This window comes from Euprymna scolopes, chromosome 3, assembly GCF_053919585.1.
Source record: "Euprymna scolopes isolate OS-2025 chromosome 3, ASM5391958v1, whole genome shotgun sequence".
Taxonomy (NCBI): domain Eukaryota; kingdom Metazoa; phylum Mollusca; class Cephalopoda; order Sepiida; family Sepiolidae; genus Euprymna; species Euprymna scolopes.
In genome coordinates this window covers 62,956,048-62,963,303 of record NC_136484.1, presented here as the reverse complement: position 1 = coordinate 62,963,303, position 7,256 = coordinate 62,956,048, and the positions used below count along the sequence as shown (strand labels likewise).

The window sequence follows — 7,256 nt, the reverse complement described above, 5'->3', positions numbered from 1 at the left end:
CCCTTATCCCCAAGTGGCTTCCGGGCCTTCATAAGATGTGACCTCCGTGTAAAAAAATAAAAATAAAAAATAAAGATTATCAATCAATGTAAAAAAAATTCCTAAAAACCAACGCATATGTTACAAAATTATCGAGACTGATGTTGTATTCTATCTACAACGATCTTTTCAGAAGTTGTATTCCTGTTAGATTAAAAACTTATTGAGATATAAATGCGTCCAAGAAGTAGTGAGACTGAAGTCATATTTCATGTGCTAGAAAATGAAGAGGGAAGCTGCACTAAATATACACAATATCTGTTCAAAAAAGCACACAAACACTACATAAAATATATTAAAAAGATATTAAACAAAAGTTATATTCTATTTACACAATATATGTTGGAATCCTTCTACCGCTCCAGAAGATATCTCACTACTGATGCAATTCTCTATCTATATAAAAGCTAAGTACGTCCAAGGATGGAATACTGTTGCCATATCTGGGCAGGAGCTGCTAAAAACAGCCTATCCTGCCTTGATAGAGTACAAAATAGACTTCGTGGCTTAGTGGGGGATGCCTTTTTCTCTACCCTGCAACCTCTCTCCCACAGAAGAGACGTTGCGAGCCTATCCTTGTTTTATCGTTATTTCCATGGCAGGTTATCGTCTGAACTCCAATCTCTGGTCCCCCCCTCGCCAATCTTTCTCGAAAAACACCCATCTAGCTGAATCCATTGTGAAAAATTTCCCTCACTCTATATCTGTGCCTAAATCAAAACGCGGATTCCATGAACAAATCTTCTTTCTTAGAACTGCACGCCTGTGGAACTCTGTTCCGTCTGCCTGCTTCCCACCAGACTACAACTTGGATGTCTTCAAGTCCAACGTTAACAAATTCCTAATGAACCGCCCCCTTAAGTAAACACTTCATCAAATCTCCACACTAACGTAATTTACTTGCAATAACCCTTATCCCTGAGTGGCTTCCGGGCCTTGATAAGTGGTGATCACTGTGAAAAAAACAATGTTAAAAAAACTATTGAGATATTCTCTTTATTGATGGACTATATAACACTTACATACATCATAAGAGATTATTTTGTTGGTATTATAAATCATGAAATCTGGTTATTTTCTCCAACAAAGAATATTAATCGATGGACTATTTTGTTTGCACAACATTGTTCTGGTGATGATCAGATCCACTTTTGCTAACAAATATAGAACAGGTTAAAAACGAAAACGAAACCATTGATTTTGATACTCAAAATCTGATGGAAACCACACAAACTTGTAAATAGCATATCTCTATCTGTGTAGTAATATAAATGCAACTTTGTGGGTGGGTGTGTGAATTCGTTTCTTATAGACTCCGAAATGGCTGAACAGATTTTCTTTAAAATTTACAGTGTATACATCACTTTATAAAATTTATGTATAAGTCTGGAAGTGATTTTAGTAAAGTTTTGTCTCAGAATAACTCCGATAATTTAAACCGTTATTTTAATTTATCCATCCTCGGTAAAGCCATTTTGCCATGTCGTTGCTTAGCAACAATGATAGAACAACAGGCCGTGAAAATTCTACTGAGGGTAAGTTTATAGCATGTTTTTTATTTTCTTTTTCACTTTTTCTTTTTTCTTTTTCTTTTTTTTTGCATGACGTGGTCTGTAAGTTCAAACTCCGCACGTAAACTTCTTAATTTTTTTTTTTCATTAACTACAAAGAATTTGATAAAACTTGAAAATTTACGTGTTCTTTTGTTTGTTTATTTATTTATTTTTTGCATTACGTGGTCTGTAGGTTCAATCCCGGACGTAAATTTCTTAATGTTTTTTTTTTTTCATTAACTTTATTATATAAAATAATTTCATAAATAGTGCAATGAAGAATAACATATTTTGGACTAAGTTACTGCCTGGAGGCATGTGAAGCTTCCTTACATGAATTTCGATGACAATAAAAAATATAGGAATGTAAAATATTCGTTGATCCTTATTCAATCCCGATGCGGCATCAAAAGTTGAACATTCTGCATTATAAAGAAACGTAACTTGTCTACAACAGAAAAACTCAAAATATATGCTGATGACACCACGCTCTATAACAGACATGATAGGAAAACAAATGAACACATATCTAAAGAAATGGCAGAAACACTAGAGGATGACCTTCAATCTGTAGTGGAATGGGGATAAAAATGGATGGTCACATTCAATGCTGCCAAGACTAAACTTGTTTCCTTCAATAATTACAAGAAACCTTCTCTACCACCAATAGCAATGGCCAATGATTCTTTATCTGAAAATGCATCTTTTAAACTTCTCGGCCTTACGTTCACAGGAAACATGAGTTGTAACAATTACATTGAGAGCATTGCCAGGACCGCTGCGAAGAAGGTAGGTTCTCTCTACCGTGCTAGAAAGTATCCTGTACCTCTATAAGGTCACCATTAGCCCATGTATGGAGTATTGTTGTCATATTTGGGCTGGTGCATCTGCTACTAGTCTCTCGCTCCTAGACAAGGTTTAAAAGAGAGTCGCCAACCTGATAGGTCCTGAACTGTCATCTAAGCTTCAGCCTCTGTCCCATCAACGAAATGTAGCATCCCTCTGCCTGTTCTACAAGTACTTTAATGGTGAATGCTCCGACGAACTGCAAGCACTCGTAGCCCCTCGATGTAAATACCCCCGACAAACGTGACAAGCAGTTAAACCCCACTTCTTTACAGTAGAGATCCCTAGGTGTAAGAGAGCCTTCTACTCCAGTAGTTTCTTCCCCAGAACCGCTAGCCTTTGGAATTCCCTTCCGGGTTCTTGCTTCTCCAACTGTACTGTCATGCAGAAGTTCAAGTGTAACGTGAAGTGACATCTTGCTACCCAACTCCCCATATAGTATCCCCCTACATCAAAGTAGCAATGTGCCTTGTTTGGGGTGAAAATGTAATAAAAAATTTAAACAAAAAAAAAAATTCAAGTTATTTATTTACTAATCACTATCCTAAACATTTGGTCTGAAATATTCAGAATTTTCTCACAGTGCAGAATATATCCATAAACAACTTTACCCCGAAAAGATCAACATGCACCACAAGATCTCTAGAACATAAAGGTATTATTTCCTGACCCTTATTAGACTACCAGTCTGTGCCTGTATACACATGCAGTATACATATGCTCACAAAATAAAACAAAACGTAATTGGACATTACCCATTCCTGTTTTCCTCCACATTGGCAGATTTCTAAGTACGTGCACATATATCTCTCCCACTCTTTAAGCTCCTGATGTTTTTATCCTAATTTTTAGTAAGGAATCTATCATGCTTCTTATTCGTCTACAAGAAGGCTACCTCATATTCATTACTCTAATCCGTTCTCTCTCTTTCTTACCGATCTTTTTTCCTGTATTTCTTGACCCCCTCCTCCCAACTACATATTTGCACAAACAATTTTTTTTATAGTCCCTACATTTATCATATTTATCATACTTTTACATATATTATCACTAGGACTATGACAGCAGCATATTCTTTTCCTTGTTTTGATTCTCAGGTATATATCCATTGACATCTTATATGTTTTTTATGTAGAGTTATGTGGTTCCCGGTTGATGAATTGTGTCTGTGTTGGATATATTCTCGAGAGTCAAAACAATGAAAAGAATATGCTGTTGTCATAGCCCTAATTATCACATTACTTTTCATATTTACTTAATCTTTAATTTAACTTTATCTCTATTTCGTTCTCAGTTATTATTTATACATTTCTTATGCATTTGTTATTATTAATATTTATTATTTTAACTATTATTCTTGTCCTTGATACTTATTCACCTCTCCTTTGCAAACAGTTCCAGTAGCTCGCCAGTACACACATATTAGCCATTGAAATTTTATGAATATTTGTATATACTCAATCTTTTGTCGTTTGCCGGCTGACAGGAAAAAGATATAGCTCTGTTTCAATCCATCTGTGTCAATGTCATTAATTGAATTGTCAACCATATTCAACCATCAATTTGGCATAAAGCGCCCATTCTAAATTAACGGGCTATAATTTTTGCCCGTTTTTTAACGAGCAAAAAGTCTAATATATATATATATATATATATATATATATATATATATATATATATACACAAGGCTTCCTTCAGTCTTGACAGACTATGGATTCTCAGCTTAAGGGTGTCTGCGCGTGAAATTTTGGGGCAAGAGTTGCGCAATCTCCAACAACACCTCTCCTGATTCAACATTGTTGAATATCAGTGGCAAGTGGAGGTTCAGGACGACTGGAAACAATGCAGAGATAAGCGGAAAGCACATACAGCGCCTAGAATTTCCAAATGGTCACCCATCTGGTACGAGGCAGGCTCAACGTTGCTTAACTTCGGTGATCTGATGGGAACCGGTGTGTCAACATGATTATGCCATATATATAATGATTTAAACAAAATGTACGGAAATTTATCGAGAGCTCTTTCGTCAGGAGAAATCGATAACATACAAAACAATTTTGGCAAAAGGAGACAAGGAAAACGTTATTTCTCTTTGGAGAACTTTGACCCGTTTCTACCGTTTTTTTTTTTTCCTCGTTGTGCCAATTTTAGTTTTAGTCGGTTTTAAACGCAGTAATTTCAGATTAAATCTTTTTTTTAATCGTTTTTTTTTCTTATTTTGGCACATCCAAATTCCCCCGTAGTGCTCTTTAATTTCGCCAGTAATATTGTTTTTGCATGCTATCGCTTTCTCCTGACGAGATGATAGCAGAAAGAGCTCTCGAGAATTTTCCGTACATTTTATTTAAATCGTTATATAAATTTTTTACCTCGAAACATTTATATATATATATATATATATATATATATAGTCTTTGAAGTTTTTAACATTTGAAACTATACAAAAAATTATTTTTTATCATTCGTTAAAAAAAAAAAAAAAAATCTAGTCAGTAAGTCATTTAATCACCTGCAATCACTGCATCAACTCTCAAATTTACTATAATACCAATTTTTTTTATTTTTCAAGGGATCATCAGTTGTTTACCATGAAACACTGTTTATATATATATATATATATATATATATATATATATATATATATATATATAATTTCTTATTACATAGTTTTTATCGTGTATCTCAATCTTCTAAAATATTTTATACACACCAGTATTTTTATTAAGCTGATACGCAATGCGATTCATCCGAATAAAATTTTTATGAATGAATCACGTTTATTTTATGATTATTTTGTCTTTTTATAAAATAAAGAATGTCCCTATTATCCATTTTACTATCTTCGACCAAACATTATATTTACTGGTTGCAATTCCATCTTGCATTATTCCAATGATAATAGGGACAAAAAATATGTCTTGTCAATATCAATATTGCTGGATTCATTTTGCATGCGAAATAGTTTTGATTCGTTATTTTCAGTCTTTTTATTTCTTCTATCATTTAAGATGCACCCATCAAAACTATAAAAAGTTCTGTATCTCTATCAACTGATATATAATGTTCAAGGTTAAAACACTATTTTTGTTGATCTATTATATTTATGTTTTAAGTATGATTTTCGCTGGTACATCATGCTTGAATTTTAAATAGAATTATCCCTGATATATCAAGTCTAAATATTAAATAGCATTTTCGTTGGTATGTTATGCTTCAATTTTAAATATAATTTTCGCTGGTATATCATTCTTAAATTTAAAGTATCATTTTCGTTGGTGTTATATCAAGCGTACATTTTAAATAGCATTTTCCTTTGTATGTTCTGACTAAATTTTAAATAACATTTTTCGTTGGTATATCATGCATATATTTCATTTCAAATAGAATTTTCTTTGGTATATCAATATTAAATAGTATCCCTCTCTGTATATTTTTTTTTACAAAGGAGTCAAAACTTATCAAGACATGTAAGTCACTCGAGGATAAGGGGTAATGAGTGTACAGTAATCAATGGGAAATATAGTGATCGTTATTAGTGGAAATTTGGTAAATTGGATTACTTAAGGAGATGGCTCATCAAGAACTTGTTCACATTGGACTTGAAGACCACCATATTGTAGTCAGTTGGAAAGCAGGAAAACAGAACAGAATTCCACAGACATACAGTTCTAAAAAAGAAGCTTTGTTCATTCTGCCCATCAACTACTACTGTTAGGAACCTATCAGAGAGAAATGATTTAATAATTGAGAAGACATTTCCAGCTATGCCGTAGCTGGAGATTTTGTGGAGTTGACCCTTATGCCATACCCTATCAAATACCTTTGATATGTCAAGAGTAATTGCCCTAGAAAGGAAGCCTCTGTCAAGATATTCGCTAATCCTATGAGATATAATTATTAGCATATTTGCTGTATATTTAACAGAACGGAAAACATACTGCATGTCATTGAGGAGGTTATTTTTGCTGAGGTGGTTGACTATTTTTCTATTTAACACAGATTCCAGTAACTCATCGTACACAGGAGACTAATTGTTCTGTATTGAGAGAGAGAGAGAGAGAGAGAGAGAGAGAGAGAGAGAGAGAGAGAGAGAGAGAGAGAGATGACCGATCACCTGAATTTTAAAATACAGGATATACTGATGAGGTTTTCCAGGGTGTTGAGAAGCAATTCTCCTGAAGACAACGCTTAAACAGCTATGTAAGTATGAGAGCTAATTCTGGTTGAATCTTTTTGAGCACTATTATAGGAATGTCATCAGGGCTAGTTGCTTTACTGGAATCAAGGCTTTTGATTAGCTTAGCAACATCACACATATATTTCTATGTCGCATAGCATGTTTTCAGACACAGGAAGAATACGGGGCGGGGGGGGCTGATCTGATTTGGTAGAATTAGCTGGAAAGATTTTGGCAAACAGTTGTGTTTTGTCTGATGCTGACGATATTACCTCAAGTCCATTGTTAATGGTTGGGATAGAGCACACACTTCTATTTAGGACCCTATTTGTTATTTGCCAAAGTTGGTGGGAACCAAGCTGCTGCTCAGTTACTTTGGACTTGATGGACTGAGCATACAACTCTCTCGTGTTCTTTATTACTCTTTTACAGTAGTTGCTGGCAGTCCTGAAGGCAGTTTTTGTCTCAGTACATCTGTTACGTTGAAAGCAATGGAAATAGTGATTTTTGTGTGCAATGGCAGCAGCACATTCTGGAGAGAACCACGACTGACTGTTGGATTTTTTTCTGGAATTTCTTTGATGGTATGAAGCGGTCTATGCCTTCAATTAACTATTCCGTCAGGCCTGATACTATAGAGG

General features: G+C 34.4%; 1 pseudogene; it reads right to left on the bottom strand.

Annotated features, from left to right (window-relative positions):
* Nucleotides 1–4,300: 4,300 nt before the first annotated feature.
* LOC145263718 (5S ribosomal RNA) lies at nucleotides 4,301–4,417 on the bottom strand (annotated as a pseudogene).
* Between the last annotated feature and the right edge of the window lie 2,839 nt (nucleotides 4,418–7,256).